Source organism: Mauremys mutica, chromosome 2, assembly GCF_020497125.1.
Source record: "Mauremys mutica isolate MM-2020 ecotype Southern chromosome 2, ASM2049712v1, whole genome shotgun sequence".
Lineage (NCBI taxonomy): Eukaryota > Metazoa > Chordata > Testudines > Geoemydidae > Mauremys > Mauremys mutica.
The window spans coordinates 181,735,646-181,759,304 of record NC_059073.1 but is presented as its reverse complement, the minus strand read 5'-3'; the positions used below and the strand labels follow the sequence as shown (position 1 = coordinate 181,759,304).

Genomic DNA, 23,659 nt, shown 5'->3' with positions numbered 1-23,659 from the left:
GTAGGGAAGGGACAGAATCCTTGAAAATATTGTAACAGATTTTGAAAGTTTAATTTGATCTCTCAGAAGAAATGTCACAGACAGCAATAATCAAAAGAGCTTGACTAGCAGCACATTAATCACTGTGAAAGGCGACAGAACAGAAAACATCCAAAGAGTGACATAAACTTATGATCAAAGATAGCATTAGTCTTCTCAATTCTTGGAAGTCTCAAACGCAATATTTTCTTCAAGAATTACTGGCAAGATGTAATGGAAAATGTAGTGTGATTAACCTTACCTCAGACTTTGTCATCTTGGTGACAAAAGCTGATAGCCCTGTGTCAGAAGCAAATTTGTCTGCTACTGTACATGACTCTTGGACATTAAAATGTATATAATTCTATTTATTAGCAGTGTCAAGAGAGGAGACTAAATTCAAAGATGAAGCCTCACTTTCACTCTGTGACCATGTCCCTAGACCTACTTATACGCACTTATCATTATGTGAACAAAAGGGAGTATAAGTTGATAAACATACTGTGAAGAGGCGGGGAAAAGGTATATGTTAAAACAATTTAAATGTAACCCTTCTGCCCCTCTGAGTTGGCAGCAACAAGGGCCAGGTTCAGTATCCAGGGGTTCTGTTTCAATAACACAATGCAAAACCGGTTCGAGACCCCACGCAGTGACCTGGGACAATTACATACCCTCCCCCCGGGCGCCTCTAGGAGGCAATACTTCCCCACTCACAAGCACGGAGTCTGAGTGTAGCAAAATTTTTAATAAAAGAGGGAAACAATGCGGCATCACGTTGGAGAAACACCACAAACAGAATTATAACACAAACCATAAGCAAAAAAACCCACCTCCAAGTACGTTTGGCAATGTCCTTTCCCCCTTAGGGTCTTAAGTCCAATCACTCCAAAGTCCAACAACCCAAAAGTCTCTGTTTCTGGTCAGTGCTACCCCAGAGTTCAAAAGTTTATCTGCAGAGTTTCTCCCCCTCTCCCCCCAGCCTGGGTGGAAATGGGGGGGGGCCTACACACAGGGTGTTAAGGGGCACCTTACGTGGGCCAGGGGCCAACTGCTCCGCCTCTCTGTGGAGTTCTGCTGCAGCCTTCACCTCGACCGACTCCACTCCACCAGCTGTGCCGCCGCTCCAGCTGCCCCCACAAACCGCTCCACTCCGCTCACTGTTCCATGGGCTGCTCCAATGTGCTGCAAACTGCTCCGCCTCTCCGTGGAGTTCTGCTGCAGCCTTCACCATGACCAGCTCCTCTCCACTCCACCAACTGTGCCTCTCCTCCAGCCGACCCGTGAGCCGCTCCCACAAACCGCTCTGCTCACTGTTCCATGGGCTGCTCCAACATGCTGCAAACTGCTCCACTCTGCCAGCCGCTTAGCGATAGATCTTCAGGCTCCCCCACTAGTTAACGCAGCACTCAGTGATCTCAGCTCAGTAAGCTTAGTTCTTTTAGTGATTTCAGCTCTTAGTGATTTCAGCTTGTAGTAGGGGAGCCCAGGTGCTGGTGCACCATTGACCCAACATGAATTCAGCTCAGCAGCCTCTAGATGGACTCCTAATAGATTCAAAATTAGCTCTGCTCTTCAACAGTGGAGAGCAGAGGATGTGCAATTGGTGTTCCAGGCCCTCAAAAGGGGCCCATACCATCAGGTACACACACCAATCCCCAACCTCTCTCCATTCACTGCGTTTTGGCACCCATGTCCCTTGTCTAGCAAGCGCCACCCACTTGATGGTGAGACATCTCTGTCACAAAGCAGTCCCACAGTTCCTCATCCACACAACCAGGGCGACAACACTCCACTCCTCCCGCCCCAACAACAAAGAAACTTGGGATCCCAGAGCTGTCAAAACAACCATCCCAGGCTGCCGTGGGCCACGCCAGATGGGGTGGGCGTGCCAATGCAAATACCTGAAATTCCCTTCCACACTCCCCACAATTCACCACCAGATGTCAGAGCAGAGCCCATCCTGACTCTGTTTACATAAACAGTCTCTAGACCTGCCTCTGAACCTGGTTTACTGTTCTTTTGCCCAAGATCTCAGTGTCAGATTGCCCAATTTATTTTTATTTACAGATTCAAAGTATGTGTTTGTGATACAGATACACTGGACCCTTGTATGAACAAAATTTTTTGTAATAATTTCTAGATTAAAAAAAACCTATAAATAAAATGAAAGCACAGGCATTAAATATAGATCACAGATTTTTCATACTGAATATAAATTAAAGCATGCGTACAAAATACACCTGCTTGCCGACTTGCTGATGCTTCTAGTGGGCTTTCCAGATTCCACGCTGCTGAGAATGTGATTGCAATTCTTATAAGTAGATATGAAAATATACAGAGATTTATTCTAAATTAATATGACCTTGGCCCATGACCAAATAATGAGGCCTAAAGGTCAGAAATGGCTGCAAGAAAATTAAGATAAAATGCTTACTGATACCCACTTAACAAAATATATTCAATTCAAAGCAAAGTTTTCTCACCACATGCTTTCAGCAGTCTTACTGACCAAACTGTTTAGATCAGGTCCCTCTCCCACAGTCCAATGGCTGCTTCCTTTGTCTCTTCACATGCACGGAATGTGATGGGCAGGAGAGGAGAGAGAGGTGTCTGCTCCTTCTTTTTATAATCCTGTCCTCCCCCTTTGAGAAGCATTTCCAGCTGAGAGCAAGGCGACAGGCAGTCTGTGAAGAAGGGAACTCAATGCTGTTTCTTTGCTAAGATGTAACTTTTTGCCCCTGCCCCTTTTCCTGCCAAAGAATGGCCACTTGGCAGGTAATGGTCCATCAGCCTTGTTTACTCGTGGCAGAGGCATCAGCTTGCCCTTTGTCTCTGGGGAACTGGTTGGCCGCTGTCCAGACTTCTGTGGAAAACACATTTTTAGTCATGATCTCAGATTATGTTTATAACTTCACATATAACATTGCTACCTGTATTTTGCCATGATATTATTGATGAGCAAATTCTGAGGTTTTTAAATACCTCACAAGACATATAATAGGGTATAAGGTCTGAACATGGGTATATTCTGTCAGACACACACTTTTGGGATAGCCTCCTGAATTGCACACGTTTCTCTGTCTTCCAGGTAATCTGAAGCCCAGAAGGCTACCCAAGGGAAGGGTGCATCTTCTGTGCAAAGCTTCAGATGCAAAAAATTTCCACATTAGAGAGATGTGGAACTACTTTGGAGGAGACCTTTTCCAAATGAAGTCTCCACCTTTCAACAACTGTAACTCCCTAGCCTAGACATACCCACTTCCCCCCCAAATAAGACTGCATAAAGTGAATTATGACATTCCTACAGTAACTCCCATATGTCTCCTTGAGTTTTGTCTACTTGAGGGGTGCTTTGTTATACAAATACCAACATAATGTACTGTCAAAGCGCACCTAATATGGATGAAGCTGTAACAGCAAAACTGCACTTTGTACCCATGTAATAAAGCCACTACCAAAAGTGAAACAAGGGATACCACTAAAATCACAGCTTTGCCAGTACATTTGCATCTACATTAGGGGCTTCTGCCGGCACAGCAGTGTTGGTCAGGAATCATACCTCTTCACACCCCTGATCGACATAGCTATGAATCATAAAATCATAGAAGATCAGCGTTGGAAAGGACCTCAGGAGGTCATCTAGTCCAACCCCCTGCTCAAAGCAGGACCAATCCCCAGTGCTGGTGGAAGTCTGAAATATAGGGCTGTAGAGGTAGGTCACATTATGATCTCCCTAACACAGATAAAACTTGAAATAACTTTGTTGATGTCAGTGGAATTTCTCTGGGCTTTCACTTGTGTACCAGACCAGAATTTAGCTCCAGTATACTCTGGATTTAAAGACAGAGAGCTCAAAGGTGTGTGAAAGTTCAGGGGGGGAAGCAGATTTCTAGGCTGGGATGGTTTAAGGTACTTCTCAAAATGAAATAGTGGGAGTTCCCCAGGGAGCTGCCTGTGCTGGCTTGCTGTATATAATCCATCCCGAGCACCACAGGTGCCTGCCAACAGCTAAATCTGGATATTCAGTTCAGCAAAATTATAATCTGGTTATTATCTTTAACTGCCAATGTGTGTAGAACAAAGTAATACTTTGCAGTACCACTGATTTAGATTTTTGCTATGCCACTGGTGATGTAGCAACCATTCCCTGTGCATAGTAGATTTTCTTGGGGTTTATTATTTACCGTAATTGGTTGATATTTATTTTACCTTTTTTACTGTAAGGTATTTATAGCGCCTGCATTATCTGTAACAATATTCACAGATATTTTATCAGAGTATGGAAATCCTGCAGCACTCATTAACTGCAAGAAATTTACTGAGTGGATTTGTGAATATGTATATCATTTTATACAAGGCACCAAGTGCAAATGTATTTAAAGAGGTTTATATCAATAAGCAGGTATTCATGTTTTGAAAATAATTGTTTTGGGGATATTTTTTAATGTCCATGAAAACATTACAAAATATGTATTCATGGAGGGACCTGTTGAGGCTTTCCCTCATGCCCCATGCTCACAGCAGCATATAGTGGCACTTCTCCAGGAGCAGACAGGGAATGTAGAGATCCTGGTTCATCATTCTGCTCTTGCTCGAGTGTGACGGTTCAGCCATGCTGGCCCATTCCTTGCCCACATCCACAGGAGTAGCAGCCATATGGAGGCTGCTCACAGTCTTGTGCTGCCACTAGTGATGCGGTAGCACGTGCTAAGGGGGTTCCCTATGCCCCCCCTTACTCCCTTGTGCTGCAACACAACCAGCATCACAATCTGTAGAAAACAAAGACCCTCTTGCAGATCATCACAAATAGATGGTCTTCCTCAACCCGCAAGGCAGGGGGCTTCATCTTCTGCCTTCCCTTATTGCCAGATGTGGTGGCAGCTTCAAAATGGCAACCTGTCAGGGTGAAAAAGCAAAGCCAGTTTGGCTGGAGATTCCCCCAACAATCTCAAATGCCATTTGTACAGGGTGGAGCCTGTGGCAGTATCCCTGGGAAGGGGAGCAGCCAGTGTGATCACATTCAGGGAAGAAGTACCTTCCACTTCGAAACCAGGCACTGCCTCCGTGATTGCATAGCCAAGAAAACTCTCGAAGCCTACATGGCCAAACAGTCATGGAAGCAGTTTTAGACTGGAGACAACCCTATGTCAGGCTCTAAGTCTGAAGGGTAGCCTTTACAAATGATATACAGTGGTGGTCATCTGGCTGTGCTATTGCCTGACAGGCTTACCAGAAGCCAGAGTGTGTGTGTGTGTGTGCATGCATATGGGAAAAGATTTGTTAGGGGAGAAGAAGAGGCTAATATGAAATCTGTGACAAATCCCCTTGGGCCTGACCTACAGGATGAATATAATCATGTAGCTTATTTACTGTGAGTTAATAGTGTCAGTGTTTAACATTCATTGTATTTGATTAATGAAGGTTTTGCAGTCCTTTCGCTAACAGAAAGGACAGATGTATCTGTGGTCCACCGGTTCCACTTAAACACCAAGAAATAGCTTCTCAAATCCCATTCAAGGTCACACTGCGTCAAGGGGAGAATATACAGCCATAGTATGAAGTCAGCTGTGAAAAGCAGGTATTTTTAACCATAGACTAGATCAGGGATCAGCAACCTTTGGCACACGGCTCGCCAGGGTAAGCACCCTGGTGGGCTGGGCCAGTTTGTTTACCTGGGAGCCGTGACTGGCCGAACCTGCGGACGCAGCAGGTAAACAAACCGGCCCGGCCCGCCAGGATGCTTACCCTGGCGGCCTCATGCCAAAGGTTGCCAGTCCCTGGGCTAGATAGTGGCTGTGCCATTATTATGTCCCTGCTCCCCTCTCTCCCCCCGTGGTACATAATGTTCCAAAGGGGGTGGGGAGGTAGCAAAGGCCCTGGCCACCAGAGGATTCATTCTGATTTTTAAAACATATATCCTGAAAGTGCTCATTTGACCCACTCGTTGCAATGCTTAAAACTCACACCGGTCTAAATGATATTAAATTGCTTTAGTCTATTGACAACTGTCCATGCAATCATCCTTCAGTCCCAACCCCACAATGCAATTATTAATACACTGAATCACTGAACAATCCTGAATCATTGAAAGAGAGGCTTTGGAGTCAGAACGGCCTGAGAAACTGGCCAGCTCCCAGAAACATAGAAATACTTGTGGCACTCATGTTTTCTGGTCTCTGTAGAGCAAAATGTGAATAAGTGTAGCTACTTATTGTGTGATTGCAACATACGGATTACTAGTGAAGAGGATGCTAGGTACCAAAGACTTTTATTTTGATAAATCCGAAGCATGTGTTATAGCAAAAGCAAATCTAGTTTTTGCTAGATGTACACTATATGATGAAAATATTAAACTTGATATTCTGACAGAATATACAGATGTTTTCGAAGGAGTCTGGTGTCATTCTCCTGGGAATACCCTTTGTCTACATACAAAATCACCCATATTTTATGTACACCAAAAAATATACCACATTGTGATTATTTCAAGCAGGAATTGTCACCTACTAAATACAGAGGCCATAATTAAAGTGACAGATCAACACATTGGGTTAACTCACTAGCTGTAATGGAAAAAGTCTTGAAAAGGGAAATTCAGACCTCATCTACTTTAAAAAAAAAATGCACACTGCATAGGTGGCCCCTTTCTCCCTCCCTCAGCTGATGCTGAAAAATGTTTAGCTGCTAGTTTAGATGACACAAATCATTTTGAACATCATTACAGAAAGTCTGGCACAGGCCTGGTAAAACATGGGTCTAAGGCCTGGTCCACACTAGGACTTTAATTCGAATTTAGCAGCGTTAATTCGAATTAACCATGCACCCGTCCACACCACGAAGCTATTTAATTCGACATAGAGGGCTCTTTAGTTCGACTTCGGTACTCCTCCCCGACGAGGGGAGTAGCGCTAAATTCGACATGGCCATGTCGAATTAGGCTAGGTGTGGACGGAAATTGACCTTAGTAGCTCCGGGAGCTATCCCACACTGCACCACTCTGTTGATGCTCTGGACAGCAGTCCGAGCTTGGATGTTCTGATCAGGCACACAGGAAAAGCCCCGAGAAAATTTGAATTCCGTTTCCTGTCTGGCCAGTTTGAATCTCATTTCCTGGTTGGACATCGGGGCGAGCTCATCAGCACCGGCAACGATGCAGAGCTCTCCAGCAGAGGAGTTCATGCAATCTCAGAATAGAAAGAGGGCCCCAGCATGGACTGACCGGGAAGTCTTGGATCTGATCAGTGTGTGGGCGAGGAGTCTGTGCTTTCGGAGCTGCACTCCAAAAAACGGAATGCAAAGACCTATGAGAAGGTCTCCAAAGCCATGAGAGACAGAGGATACAGCCGGGATGCAACGCAGTGCCGCGTGAAAATCAAGGACCTGAGACAAGGCTACCACAAGACCAAAGCGGCAAACGGACGCTCCGGAGCCTGCCACCACTGCCCCACCAGTGACCGTGGACTCTGACGATGGGATAGTGTCGACGGCCAGTTCCTCGGCGATGTTCGCGGACGGGGAAGATGAGGAAGGGTTTGTGGAGGACGAGGCAGGCGACAGCGGTTACAACGCTGGTTTCCCCGACAGCCAGGATCTCTTCATCACCCTCACGGAGATCCCCTACCAATCCTCCCCGGCCGTTAACCCGGACCCTGATTCAGGGGAAGGATCAGTCGGTAAGTGCTTTAAACATGTAAACTTTTATTATTAATGGAACAGGAATCTGAACTATGTGAAAAGGAGGTCTATATATATGGGGATAGAACAGAAATCCTCCTGGGAGATCTCCACGAAGCTCTCCTGGAGGTAATCGAAAAGCCTCGGCAGGAGGTTCCTGGGGAGAGCTGCCTTATTGGGTGCTCCGTGGTAGCACACTTTTCCGTGCCAGGCTTTCATGAGGTACTCAGGGAGCATTGCCTCCCCGAGCATGGCTGCATAGGCCCCTGGTTTGTGCTGGCTTTCACGCAGCATGCGCTCTCTATCTCCTTCAGTGACCGTCCTCAGGGTGATCTCGCTCAGAGACTCCTGCATCTAATTAGGGGAATTACTGTAATGTTACGCCTGGTCCAAAGTATTTTTAAAAAATCTCCAGACAGACGGCGTAGCAGAGACTCAGCACGCTGCTGCGTGACAAGCGTAACGGAAAGCCAAAGAATCAAATGGACGCTCTTGGAGGGAGGGGGGAATGAGGACGCAAGCTATCCCACAGGCACTGGGATCTCAACCCAGAATTCAAAGGGTCGGGGGACACTGCGATGGGGTGGGACAGGGGCAGAGTTTATGCTTTCCGGATTGCCTGCAGCAGGAGTGCGCACGAGATAGGTGCTGTGCATGCTCTTGTTCACAGACACAGACTAGACTGTGTTCATTGTTTGAAAAAATGTATCTTGGCAAGGAATTCACTCCCTTTTTCCCATCACACAGCTGCGACTGTCTCCAGACCTGCCACAGCATCCCCCTCACAGAGGCTGGCAAAGATTAGGCGGCGAAAGAAAAAGACACGGGACGAGATGTTCGCTGAACTTATGGGCTGCTCCCGAGCCGAGGCGGACCAGCAGAGCCAGTGGAGGGAGACCCTCTCTCTGTACCAGCGCTCACACAGCGAACGGGAGGAGAGGTGGCGTGAGGAAGACAAGCAGGTGACTCAAACACTGGTTGGACTAATGAGGGAGCAAACGGACATGCTCCGGCGCCTTGTGCATGTTCTGCAGGACCGCAGGCAGGAGGACAGAGCCCCCCTGCAGTGTATCTGCAACCGCCCTCCCCCGCCACAAAGTCCCATACTCCCCTTACCCAAAATAACAAGAAGGAGGGGCGCCAGGGGCCGTGAAAACTGTCACTGCACCCCAGCAGCGTGCTCAAGTACCCAAAAGCTCTCATACCCTAAATTTTGAGAAGTCCTTCCCTTCCTGACTCACCCAAGCCCCAATCCCAGTTTCATCCACTAACTGTCTAGTTAATTATTAAAAATACTTTGCTGTTAATTACTGTTTCCGTCATGTTTTTTTACAGAAGACTGTGTTTGAAGGGGGGGTGGGTGGGGAAGGGGGTTGATAATTGTATAGGACAGTCACCTTTACCAGGGTACAGACACGGGGGCAGGATCAGCAGCAGGTCACACACACAGTGCAGTCAGTAGGCACCCTGGTCGGTATGGGAGGTAGTTTCCAGGTTCTGTGTGGGTGGGGGGGTATGTGACTTTGTAGCGGGGGAGGCGGTTACAGAACTTATGCAGCGGTCCTTGTCCTGGACCACAGGGCCACGCAGCAGGGGAATCTGTAACCGTCCTCCCCCGCCGCAAGGTCACATAGCCCCCGCACACAGAATCCCAAAAAGGAGGGATGGCAGGCTCCGTTGAAACAACCAGTCCGGCATTGCGGACCACTCTACGAGCAGGAGCCTGTCATTCCTCGAGTTTAGAGGCGGTCTTTACATCACCGCACACCCTACCCAGCACAGTCTGCGTCCCAGTTTCAACCCTTTAACGCAAAGTCATTAATAAAGAAACCTTTGTTAAGTAACAATGGAACATGTATTTTATTTTTACACGTGTGTTGGAAGTGGGGGAAACGGGGTGAACGGGGTATGTAACTGCAGAGGATAGTCAACAGTAACTGGGTAAAGAAACAGGGGCAGGTTCAGCTTCTCTGTAAAGAAACTGAACAGTCACAGGTCACGCTGCTCGCTGGTACTTGAAGAGTTCCTTGTCGCTGTCCAAGGCGCCTGTATAGGGCTTCATGAGCCAGGGGATTAGCGGGTAGGCTGGGTCCCCAAGGATCACTATAGGCATCGCCACATCCCCAACAGTTATTTTGTGGTCCGGGAAGAAACTACCTTCCTGCAGGAGTCTAAACAGACCACAGTTCCTGAAAACATGCGCGTCATGAACCTTGCCCGGCCACCCGAACGTTGATGTTGGAAAAACGTCCCCTATGGTCCACCAGTGCTTGCAGCACCATTGAAAAGTAGCCCGATTTCTTAGCAGCTGACTGTGGAAGAGGTGGACGATAAGGTGCAAGGAGGTGAAAACGTCCATAACTGCAGCGGGCTCCATGCTCGCAGTGCTGTGGCGTCCGCGCTGTCACTGACCAGAAAAGTGCACGAACAGATTGCCCGCAGGCGCTTTCGGGGACGGAGGGCGTGATTGACGGTTCAATGATGACAGTTACCCAAAACCACCCTCGACACATTTTTCCCCCAGCAGGCATTGGGGGCTCTACCCAGCATTCCAATGGGCAGCGGGGACTGTGGGAACTGTGGGATAGCTTCCCACAGTGCACCGCTTCCAAAGTCGACGCTTGCCCCATTAGTGTGGACTCACAAAGTCGAATTAGTGTCCTTAGTGTGGATACACAAATTCCACTTCGTAAGGTCGATTCCACAAATTCGACTTAAGTTGATTCAAACTACTCTTGTAGTGTAGACATACCCTAAGTCTGTGTCTACTCTAGGAAATTTACCTATTGCTAACACCAGTTATCAGCCATGCATGCAACTAAACCGGCACTTAAAATGATTAATTACAAGTGTGGACTGGACTTCAGCACTGTCTCAGAAGCCATGGTTGAGCCTACTTGATGCAAGGTTCACCCACAGTTACTGAAATGCACATTTTTAACATCACCAAAGAGACCTCTTAAAGGTAACCAAAGGCAAAAGTAAATCACTTTATCAGCATAGGCATGGCCTCATAGTTTGTCTGGATCCTTAAGATATTATAACATCCATGTTTGCCTTTGAGGACATTACACCTAAGCTCACTGGTGTCCAGTTCTTCTGCATGTTCTTTGTAAGGTCAAGGTTTGGTGCAATACAACTGTCTAAACAGCCATCATGACCAACCGCTTTGAACATATAGACTTCTTATCCTATCTCAGTAGAAAATGATGCATAGTACCACATATGGTTGATGTGATGTATAATGTGCTCAGTGGAGATGAAGCCATCATTGATAACTACCTATGGTAGTATTTGGTGGTTTGAATGGGGAACACAGTACAAACCTTCATACTTTAACACAGTGGTCTTTAGGAAAAAAGGCATCCTAGATAAAACCAGCTGACTGTGGTTTGATCTTTTTTCCAGAAATAAGTTATTTTACATCACATTGAGACAGATGTGCTTAAAACACAGTTAGCTAATTTCACTACAGTCAGGAATACGGAATTAACACAATTTTTTAGCACTAAAGACGGTCCTTGGTATGATTAACTATGTGCCCAAGTTTGCGCCAAACTTGTCAAATCAAGGCATCATTTCAACAGCTGCTAAAGCAAGATAATGAATTAATTTGGGATAAGCAGCATGACATGGCTTTCTATGTTGCTTATAAAGACCGTGTAACAGGTCGGGACTCACCCCTGCGGCGCCTCCTGCTGGTGACTCCGGGAATTAGCTCTGTTCCAGCGTTCAGAGCGCCCTCTGTAGGCTGGTGATCCACCTGTCTTCAGGCCCCCGTGTCCCTCCCTGGACCCGGTGCCCTTTTACATGGGGTGCTGCCCCTGGCAGTAGCCCCTTTCTCTTTGGGTCTCCCCTCCTCAGGGAACCCTCACCCTCTATCCCCACCTTGCCTCAGTATTGGCTACTGACAGTCATTGTCTAGCCCCACATTCTGGGGCAGACTGCAGTATCAGCCTATTCATCACTGGCAAGGAGGGTTTGGACCTGCTGCTTTGTCCTACCCCTGGGCTGCCCTCTGCAACCCCCAGTACCTGTTGGCCCACTGCTAGGCCGCAGCCTGGGGCTTTCTAGGCTGGAGCTCCTCAGCTCCTCAGCCTTCCCCAGCCCTGCTGCACTCAGGTATTCAGCCTCAAGCTAAGCAGCCAGGCCCATCCCTCTCTGAAGGCAGAGAGAGACTGTCTCGGCTTCTGGCTTCCCTGGCCTTTTTATAAGGCCTGTGGCTCAGTTTGGGGCGTGGCCTCACCTGCAGCCACTTTCTCAATCAGCCCAGCCTAGAGCAGCAGCTCTCAAGCCCTGCCAGGCTGCTTTTTAAACCCCTCACAGCAGGAGCAGAGGTTCACCCTGCTACAGACCCATATCACAGAGGAACCAGGTCAAAAGCTTTCTTACTTTGATCCTAATAAAGAGCTGTCTCTAGCGCTGACACATCCAAGATTGGCTTTGGTGCATTACTGCACCAGGAAGGCAGAACCACTACCCATGGAAGTCACTCACCAGCAGAAGAACAGTTACCAAAAATACAAAATGAATTATAAGCAATTGTATTTGGCTACCAGTGCTTTCATGGATATGTAAATTGCAACTAGGTTTTTACTGTTGGATCTGATCATCAACCACCCCGATGCATTCAGATTACATGGAATGATTTGTCAGTTACATGGATACCTTGTTTCCAGATGATACACACTGAAGATTTCTGCTGCTGGTGGTCATTAAAGAAAATGCATCACTGATCCTAATAGCAAAGAACATACATGCAGGTACACATAGATGCTCCAGAAATTTCCAGCAAATGATCAGAAAGTGGCTGAAATGAAAGAGGCAGTTGAAACGATGAAAAAATTTAAAGATTTGAAATAAGTAATCTTGGAAGGATGTCCAAACAGTTATTAGAAAAAACTGTCCTTGTATCATCTCAGAATATTGAAATCACAGACGTGTACACTCACTCTTTGATGGGATTATTTTGCATGCTAACTATACAAGATATGTCAACATATCGTGTACGCAGTACGCAAATGGGCATAGAAAGATATAAACAGACTTGAATTCATGTTTGGTCTTGTATGTATAAGCAAATTGAACAAGTAGTCTCAAGATGTCTTATTTCCTTTACAAAATATATGGGAGATAGTAAGGAGCAAATAACACTATATTAAATGCAAATAAGACAATGAGAGACCATTAGCACTAACTACTTAAAATCAGTTGTTTGTTGTTGCTGTTATTTATTTTATTAGTTTACATGGAACAATGTATTATATGGATATCATTTTTTATGGATTATTATAGTTGAGTCTTTGAATTGCTGCTAGGAAACAGAAAAATGTCATACCCTATTTTATCTACACCCTGAATTGATATAATACCATCACAATTATTATCCATTCCAGGGAGCAGAACATCATATATTGACTAACACAGCTTGTGATATCTCTACGTTACCAGAACACTAGATACTAGAAGTTAGTAAAGAGGAACCCAAGTCTTGTTTGGGTTCCTTCTTTACTTCAAATCCTTGCATTTCCAATTCCAATTACAGCCTGTGAAACACCAGAGCAACCAGCAGCACCAACACCAATACTTTCCAGTCTCTACTCATCTTGTGTTTTGCCATAGCTAGTAGTAGTAGTAGTAGATAATCTCATATCGCCTACTGGAATTCCATAGTGTCATCCTAAAGACAGACATCATTATATATGTTCCCAGGGTAAGACCCAGGAACATCTTAGACTTATTTGTGAAATAGTTCTGCCCAAGATTTTCTAAGTACATATTTAGCTACCGTAGGGTGCATCTACGCAGCAAAAAAAAAAGGAGGGGGGGGCAGCAGCAAGTCTCAAAGCCTGGGTCAACTGACTCGAGCTTGGGGGCTCACCTATGGGTCTAGAAATAGCAGTGTAGACATTTCTGCTCTGATTGGAGCCCAAGCTCTGAAACCTGGTGGAGGATCTCAGAACCAAGGCTCCAGCCCGAGCAGCAATTTCTATGGTGTTATTTTTAGCCCCATAATGTGTGTCCCACAAACTTAAGTCAAGTGACCTGGGCTCTTAAACTTGTTTTCTGTGTAGATGTACCCTAACTAAGTGGCCTGGTTTTCAAAGATGCTGAGCCTCTAACAACTCCTATTGAACTGAGGTCACTTTTGAAAATCAGGTCACTTATCTAAGTGCCTAAATATGGTTTTAGAAGCCTAACTTTAGGTTCATGTTTCGAAATATCTCTGCCTCTGTTGGTGTGCTTCACTTCTTGCAATCACCACAACTAATTCTTGTTGTTATTGTCATTGAAGCTATAATATTAAGTTATATTAGAAGGATTCTTTCATTCCCTCTCAGTTTGTAAAGGGAATTGTAACCGTATGTACTGTTTGCAAATTTGGATTTCTCTGCTCCCACAAAAATGTGAATGAATAAATAACTGAGTACAAACATGATGTATTTTCTTTTGTCCCTGAAAGAAACCCTTGAAATGAAGGGTTAGTTATGTTTTAAATAAACCTAAAAAGTAAAACAAAAACCACATTCACTTGTTTGGATGAAAAATAAGTTATCTTGTTATGGAAAGATGCCTGAGGCTTTTAATGTCTCTCTTACTGTAATTTCATGACTTTGCCATTTCAACTATGATGACGCAGTAACTTTTTTTTAAATGACGCCATTATAGTCTCAGTCAGGGCTGATTCTGTTCACACTTAATTCAATGAAAGTAGGCTCAAGTCCTATGTCAGTATATTAGTCTATTTTAGCCCTTTTTAAAATATACCTAATATACTCTAAATGCAGCTAGACAGAGATACAGCAGGATGCTCAAGTGCAGTAGTTTTTAGGAATTATACAAAAAACCTTAATGACATTTATGTCATTACCCAGTTTGCGCTGCAAATCCAATATGCAGTCTCTAGCTCAGCCCCACCAGGGGGAAGAAATGAGATATTTCATAGGCTGTTGGATATCACATTTCTGGAGCATAGATGGACAGTTATTTAGTGATGGTATTTCTTCACTTATGTTGCACATAGAAAATTCACTGTTCAGTGATCCTTAAGATGATATTTGCACTAGTTCAGTGGGAATGTCCAGTGTTGTACTGGCTGTTATACAAACCATGTACTATACTGCAGGAATCGTCTCTGCCTCAAACCTGCTACAGTTAATTTTTATTACTGTCAACACTTCCCTTGACAGTAGCTTGAGTTTGAACCTGAAGGTCTCCCACATTAAAAGCCAGTTCACTGTCAGCCTACCATCAGCATATATCATAAAAGCTAGTGCAAAAATGGATTGAGCAGGGCATGTGGGTGATTCTGAGAACCCATAATACATTCATCGCAAGATCCAAAACACCTGACATATTTTCTCAGGGGAACAGGAGAACAGGTTGTGTGTGAGCATTTTGATTGCACCATCCCTATGGGAACTTTGCTGATTCATTTATTTTTCAGTCCCAGCTTATCTCTAGTTAACTGAATTATGGATATGAGAACATTGCAGCATGCAATCAGCCTTTTAGCATCACAAAGGACAAGATAGCTTAGCAGGTGTGACCAGTGTAACCTTAGTGCTTGGGCATGAAATGAACAATTAGAGTAAGTAAACCATAAAATATTCACAGACCATGATACTGTAGCGATTTTCTGGCAGATTGATTGCCTTAGTCAAGCTGAGGTGATAGGCTGCCAAGGATTTATACTGGCTAACGAAAAGCACTCATCATAATAGTTCCTTCTGGTAAAAATGACAAAATGCCTGAGGTCAAAGCACATAAAACACCAAGTGAAATCAAAAGGACTCTTTTCTAACCATACTCTGTCCTAGATAAGGAGCAGCCAGCCCGGTCTTCTAATATACGCAGCAGATGGCTGGTTGGTTTGCCCTTTGCAATTGTACAATAAAGGTGATTAAGAAATGCATTATTGAAATGAATTCCTGGTAGGAAACTTCCAGCAGAAGGGCTGATGATGAAAGCCATCTCTTAGGGCTTGTCTTCGCTGCCGGGTCAACTCGCATGTAGATAACTTGAACTAACTCCTCTCGAGTTAGCCTAGGCAAAGGGAGAGCAGCCACACTGTGAATTGTCACTTCAGCTACACAGAGCAGTTGTGTTGGCAGATGACGAGTTGCGCCTATTCAAGCTGTGGCCTGTACCTACTCTTGGGTCAGCCAACGCAACTAAAAAGCACTACCACACTGCAGTTCAGGGGTTTTGTGTGTGGACAAGACTTGAGTTCAGAGTAACCCCCTGAGTTGTAACACAAGTTAAGTGCAGTGACGACAAGCCCTGAGTGGTTAATAGTTTAGTGCTTATCAGGAATTCAACAGCCAGCAGATTGGAGACCTTGTGTCAGGGTAAGAATCTTGGAATTTAAGTGGATATTGTTTTGTGTGGATTGAGAGCAGCGGTCAGAGGGAAGTATTGGGAAGAAGGGCCAAAATTGAATGCCTGGAGCTATGCTTCTAACTCCTTATTTAGACAACTAAATAAGTGGCCTGATTTTAAAGAATGCTGACCACTCAACAGCTCTGGGAGCTACTGGGTGCACAGCATTTTTTTAAATCAGGTCACTTATTTACTTGCCTAAATAAGGAATTAAGAGCATAGCTTTTTCTGAAAGCCTCGGCATAGGCTCCTGAGGAAACTGCTGCCCTGGCAGAAATGTGGGGACATATGGAGACGCTCCAGACCTCCATGTAAATGTCATTACCCTCTCCGGAGGTCAACAGGGTTTCCACTGAGATCTCAGGTCATCCATGAGGTAGAAGGGCCATCGCCCCTGCCTATTCTGGGGGCCTTATCCTCTGGGCAGGATGTTCCCACTGAAATTTCACAATCAGAAATTTGTTGAGCCTCCCTGGGAGTGGTGATTTGGCCTCAAGTAGTTCTCCCATTGATGTTCGTGGGAGTTGTGCCTGAGTAAGAACTGTAGGATCAGGTTCCAGGTTGGCAGACTGACTTGTGCTTATATTAACTACAACAAGAAAGTGATATGTTTAAATAATAGTATGGTTGTCAGAAAGCTGACAACGTACAGGAAAGTATATGACAGAGAATGAACTAACATGCCGTCCCTTAGCTCCTGCGGTTTTGTTGGGTTTTTTTAAACACAACCAAGGGCACCACTGAGTGAGTGAAGGGCAGAGCATCACTTTGAATGTCCTGCTCTTCCAGTATTGGTAATAATCTTAGCATTACAGAGAAGTAAGGTGGAGGAATATTTAAATTCCCTTTAAAAATAATTCATGGAAGGTTATAAAATTGAAAAATATTTGGCTGTGACGATGGAATAGCTCATTTGTATGCTGCCTAGTCTCTTGAATGAATACACATCTAGGCACTTGTTTGAAATGTGTATCATTTACTCTATAGCTACTCAAGCCTGTCAGTTAAATACATGTTTATAAATAGGCCAGGCTCATATTGAGGAAATGCTCTGTAAATGAAATTAAAAATAGATTAGAAAAGGACAAAAGGAGAGGGTTCCCCTTGTTAAATTCCTGCATTGAGCCCCGTAACTTGTGGGAGGCCAGTAATTTGGCCCACACTGGCCTATGTCAGCTTGGACCCAAGAAGGGATCACAAATCATTTTGTCCTGGCTGAGTGACAAGTCATTTCCTTACTCATCACCTGCAAGGTTGGTTTTTCTCTCTCTGAAACGCTCAGGAGCTGTCAGTGCTCAGGAAGGCGCAGAGACTTAGATTTTCAGCTCTTTGGGGTACTGCGCACAATGGGGTCCTGTTCTATTACTAGTCCTAGGAGCTATGGTGGCACAAATAAATAACAATTGATAATGGTGGCTGGACTGCATCCAGGGGGTTGGGCCTGGGCCTTTCGCACCCTCTCCCCTGTTGCACGCCTGCACAATTCAGTAACTACATCCACTTCCAATGGTTTTAAATAAATACAACATTGATTTGATTTAGAAAATAAAGAGAAATTCACAAACACAATCAATGCTGGGCAGAATAGAAATATAGCTTGGCTGATCACTGTGTAAAGTGTCACTAACTAAGGCCTGTCTACACAATTTTTGTACAATTATCTTTATTTTGGATAGGAGGGTGACTTTTTTATTGAAAAAGTTATACTGATACAACCACTAGTGTGGACTCAGTTATATCTGTATAAAGGTGCCTTATATCAGTATGGCTTATTCCCCCTCCCATGTGTATAACTGTATGCACACTAAGGGGGTTGTACTGCTTTAACTGTACCGGTGTAGTTAAAGCACTACAGGTGTTAGAAAAGTCTTAAGTGATATCTAGGGACAAGCTTTGATCAGTCTCATCAGTGTAAAATCTGGAGTAACTCTGTTAGGGCCCATAGAAACACTTTGCACTGGTTTTGCTGAAACGGAAAATTTGGCCAGATAAAATTTACAGATAACCAGCTTTTCCCTTTCTTTCTCTGCCAAATAGGCTGTCACCAAGAGTTGCAGTGTGCCTTTCTGAAGGGCTGTGTGGGCCATTTTCAAGAGAGGTGGGAAGCCACCTCAGAGAGTCTGTTTGTGTTTTTCTTTTTTCTTATGCTGAGATAATAAAGGCTTTACCTATTATTGTATGAGTCAGTCTGCAGTAAATCAACACATTTTTTTCTTATTTCAGAATCAAGTTTAGTTTTAGATTATACAGATGATTTCCCCATACTAAACCCTGGTTTATGCTTAAAAGTTATGACAATGTAGCTATATTGTTTTTGTTTGTTTGTTTGTTTTTAAATCATCCACCTAGCCAACAGGTGGCAAAAGTCCTAGTGTAGACACAGTTACATTGCAGAAAAGTCCTTTTGCTGGTATAGTTTATTTTATTCAGGGAACTGGTATAATCTATGCCATCAAAAGAATTCTCTTGCATCTCCACTAGGGGGTTTGCCAGTATAGCTATATCATTATTTCACCAAATCTTGAATTATTAGAACAAATCTAACGTAAGACTTGTATACTAACGTATTCACCTTTTTCTAAGATTAAGGAGTCTAATCACACCTTAAAAGAGAGCACCTCCTGAAGTCAAGTTCCTCTGTATCTAGAGAGAGCTTCTGGTACAGTAACTTTCTAAATGATTCTGAATTAGGTGATTCTTATTCATTTTGTTGAAGCACTATCTATGTTACTACTACACATTGTGTAAAACGCTTGAATTTTGTCGACTGTTGTAGTTCAGATGGTCAGCAGATAACTTCCTTATCCTAGTGTTCTCCAAAGTTTGCCAAATAGACTTTATCCTTATCTAAATTCAATACTAGTATAGTGTTCTGAAAGCTTTTCTTCACAAAGCTTAGCGTTAGCAGCACATCATCTTCAAGGAGTACTTTTTCTTGAAAAACAATGATGGAGGGGGGAGCAGCACTCAAGCCTTCAATATCTAATTAATAATCTAATTCACATACACAAGCTGCATTAGAAGAACATTAACATTGGGATCCATGGCAATGGAAACAAGAAAGTTCAGAGCAGACAGTTAGATACTAGTAAGTACACATGACAGGAAATATTAAGGAGGCTTCCTAACATTCATAGCTATTGGAGGATCATCTTCTTAGGTTTAAGTCATAGCATAATTTGATGTTAACTCATAACATTTGTATGTAGGGTTTGTATGTGTGTATCCTGGAGTTTTATTTTACATTTTAAAGTACAGTATGTCATTGAATTGTCTCCTAACACAAAATCAGTTGTGATCGAAACTGGCCACTGCCAAAAAATCTTGGTATATTCACTGCAACTATATTGCATCCTACTGTAAATTTGTGGGAGACTCACATATCTTAGTTTTTTCCCCGTGTTGTTACACAGGAATCCCATTATCTGGATTTTTCATTAGACATATTTAAAAAGACTGGAACAGATTCTACTGTGATTGAATTAAAGACTTAAATTTAATAGGAATTCTGAGAACAACAAAAGACCCTGTTCTGGATTAAAGACCAATGTCCTGCAGTATTTCTGAATTTTAAAATAAATGTTGTATGCTAGAAGTTAGTATAAAATCATATGAACACCAGAAATTAATGCACACACACACACACACACACACTCTGACTTACTTACTTACTTACTTCCCAGCAGCTTTTACAAAGAAAATATACTTCCTGGCAGAGATTAGGAGGTATTTCCCCACCATAGTTGAGACAGAAGAGATTTTTATATCAGAGACATGTAGTGCCTAATATAAGGTTTATCGTGGGAGTGCTGAAATGTTAACTGTAACGCTACAAATGCAGTACTACCATTCATATTGAACAACTGGGGGCCACAGGGGTGTGGTGTTCAGTAAATCATTCTGGGCTAACTCATTTAAAGTTACAATGTTTGGCTGCTGAGAATTGTAAGAATCCATAGTTAGGACCTAATTTTTCAAACAAGCACATGATTATCTACATATGAGTAGTCTCATTGGCTTCACTGCAGGAGTGCCTGAAGATATGTAGCCCTGCTCTGTGCCCTGCCCACTCCATGACCTGCCAATTGCCTACCTCTTCCCCACTAATAGATTCTTTAACCTACATAGAGCCCTGTACAGTGTCCATGATAAGAGGAAACACTGCCATGAAGGGTCATTGATAGTCTTTTTAGGAACAGGATGCTATAGAGCTTGACTATTTAAAAAAAAAAAAGTTGTTTACTGGGAGTTTATCTCTAACAGCTTCCGAGATTAATTTTTCGTATTCATTACACTAAAGTACTGAGCCTGAGTGCTAAGACCATCAACAATGAAGAATTGTGGCTTTAAACTAAAATCAGCTACCTCTGATTAAATTATGGTGTTCTGGAATAACCATTAGTAAAGTACTGTAAGTAGACAAAATTTCACCTTGAACATGAAGATGAGGAATTAGGGTGTTGAACTGAATATGTCTTTCCTTATACTGAAAGAAAGCTAGCCTCTCTTGGTGTTACTGTGTATCGTCTCTTTTTACAGATTTTTCTTCTTTGTATTCGTGGATAGAGCTTGGTGAAAACCTCAAAAAGAAAAGTTTTAATGAAAATGCTTCTTTCTGTCGATCTGCCTAGGCTCTTGCATTAGTAATCTTCAGCGCAGTGTCCCAGTGTTAAGTGTTTGTTTTTGAGGTTGTAAAAGTTTTAGAAAAATGTAAGCAAATCTTTAACTCAAGATTTTTTTTTTCAGCCAATTACACATCTGTCTTCTGTTTTTCCTCAGGCAGGGACAGCTCCAGGTACCAGCATGCCAAGCGCGTGCTTGGAGCAGCAAGCCACTGGGGGCGCTCTGCCGGTCACCGCGAGGGTGGCAGGCAGGTTGCCTTCGGCAGCTTGCCTGCAGAGGGTCCGCTGGTCCTGCAGCTTCGGCGGACCTCCCACAGGCGGACCCTCCGCAGGCAAGCCGCCAAAGGCAGACTGCCTGCCATGCTTGGGGCAGCAAAATGCCTAGAGCCACCCCTGTCCTCAGGCATAATAATAGCACCCAAAAAAAAAAGTGTTTCTTTGTCTCGGTGCTGGTTATTTGAGCTCACTCGTAAGTCAAATGGTATTGGTTCAAGTTGGTCAGGAAGCTTAAGTATCTAGTTTATTGTGTAGTGAGACTATATAGTAAGGCTTCTTGCTAGCATACTGTTAATTACACTTTGGCTATGGTTTACACTGTTTGTTTTCACACATGCAGTTTGCCTCTGTTAATGCAGAAACTTCAGAGTGTCTGAGAGTGAAACTGGCATGCATATGCCTCTGACTACTTTCTACCCAACCTGGCTTTGGTATGGATCCCTATATGTGTCTATGTATGTAACGTATCAGAAATGTGTCTCTGACTTTCTGTGGGTGGCTCCATCAACCCCTACCTTCTTTCCACAAGCCAGAATTGTCAAAGTTGTGCATACTTTCCCACACCATTTCACACATGTAAAACTGTAATGACAAAATTTGAAGTTGGAAGCGTATGTCACAAGCCTATCTGCAAAAGAATTCTGTGCACCTGCCTCGTGTAGTCCAACTTATTCCAACTACTGTAAGATCAGCATCATCTTGCACTAACACAAACTTGGTTCAGAACAGTGCAGAGAAATTTCACCATAGTAATTATTGCATCTTCACCTTTTTGTGATAATATGTTTGGTCCTCTGGCTAAAAAGATCTACAAACCTACTGGTTTAAACAAGCAAGCTAATAAAAATCAACCATCCTAGAAAATATTAAACACCTAAAGTTCCCAGTGCTGCTGCTTAGAATCCTCACTTTTTTCTCTAAGCCATGAAGTAAGTGGCTTTTTTAAACTAGACCTGGGATGTCAGAAATCGCAAAGCACCAGCTGTTTAACTGCCCTTCTCCGTAGGACTGTACTATTTGTATGTGGGAAACCACAGCCGTCTTAATCTTGAAAAATAAAACATCATAGTGAAAGAGAGGAAAGTGGGTTGATTAAATAAATACTTCTGAACTGTAGAAGTGTTGTCCTTCAGAACTCTGATGTTTTCCAGGCTGTCAGTCACATGAATGCTTAGGACAACATATGTCACATGGGCCACATTTTGTGCTGACTTGCACTCCAGATAGTCTTGTAAACATCTGTGAGGTTACCCAGGGTGTAAATCAGTAACATGGGCCAAATTCTGAGGTCCTTACTAAAGCATAACTCCCATGTCTCAAGGAAAGGGAACAGAATTTATCCCCATGTGTCCCCAGACTCCAAAGACAACTAAAATGAAAGTATTAAGAAACATCACACTTTTAGCGATAGTGAGTCAGGGTGTGATACACATTACTAATACTCATGATACATTGACCCATTGACCATGAACAAATAGAAAATTGTAATGCAGCATTAACAGATACCTTTCAGGTGGTCCTGAGTTATATTATAGGCAAAGTGTCATTCAATAACCCTTGATATACTTTGATATGGAAGTACAGTAGAACCTCAGAGTTACAAACACTTTGGGAATGAAGATTGTTCGTAACTCTGAACAAAACATTATGGTTGTTCTTTCAAAAGTTTACAACCAAACACTGACTTAAATCAGCTTTGAAACTTTACTATGCAGAAAAAAAATGCTGCTTTTAAACATCTTAATTTAAATTAAACAAGCACAGAAACAGGTTTGCTTACCTTGTCCAATCTTTTTTAAACTTCCCCCTTATTTTTTAGTAGTTCGTTATCTCAGTACAGTGCTGTATTTGCTTTCTCTCTCTGCTGCTGCTGCCTGATTGCAAACTTCCTGTTCCAAATGAGGTGTGTGGTTGACAAGTTAATTCGTAACTCTGAGATTCTACTGTAGTGTGATTCTTAACATGTATTCAAATTCATTTCCCATTTCACTACATTGTGAAACACAATTATAAAAAAAGATATACAGTAACTGCAGGAAGAGTCCAACCTGGTTGTGTGAGATCTATTTTTTGTACTTGGAGATGGCAGTGTCAGCATAAATCTTGGCTGGCAAGTGTGGCTGGGTTACTTTTCCAGTCACAGAGCATAGAGTAGATGAAGTTGCAATATGTCCTGCAGATGAATATTTGCAGGATCTGATTAATAGTAAGAACTCTTAATGAAAATATTAAATGGACATATCTCGACATATAGGAGGTCAACATGAACGCTAGGCTTCCCTCTAGTTTACCTGGACCTCATAACTCATGTAAACACTACAAACAATCTTGTCTTTATTAGGATTTTACCTTGCGTAAGATAAGTTAAGAACACAACTTTTTTCCTAGTGAAGACAAAGCTTAAGAGCTTTGACTGAGAGTGAAGCATAGATATGAGAGTCTTAGGCTGAGAATTAATTCACTTCTCAGTTTATACTGTCATTGTCATCGAAATATGGACCATTGAATTATGGGCCGAATCTTACTTGTTCTATTATTTTAGGATGAGATACTATATGTTTTAAAAACAATGGCAAAGGTTTCTTTATTGTCAATGTGTGCAGAATCAGGCTCTTAAATTGGAAGCAGTAGGACTAGTTGTATGAATAACTTGAGCAATCTTTGTTCTGATATGTCTGTCTTAACAG

At 43.3% G+C, this 23,659-nt stretch overlaps 1 protein-coding gene and 1 long non-coding RNA gene across 4 annotated transcripts in view; one reads left to right on the top strand and one right to left on the bottom strand.

Annotated features, from left to right (window-relative positions):
• Positions 1-23,659, top strand: part of LOC123362924 (poly(rC)-binding protein 3-like) — a 752,406-nt gene that overhangs the window by 418,322 nt on the left and 310,425 nt on the right. The window lies entirely within an intron of this gene.
• On the bottom strand, positions 1,639-22,858 carry LOC123362927. Its single transcript, XR_006576645.1, has 3 exons — positions 22,753-22,858; positions 4,538-4,914; positions 1,639-2,881 (listed from the first exon to the last, which is right to left on the bottom strand). It is a non-coding gene; the product is annotated as an uncharacterized LOC123362927 (long non-coding RNA).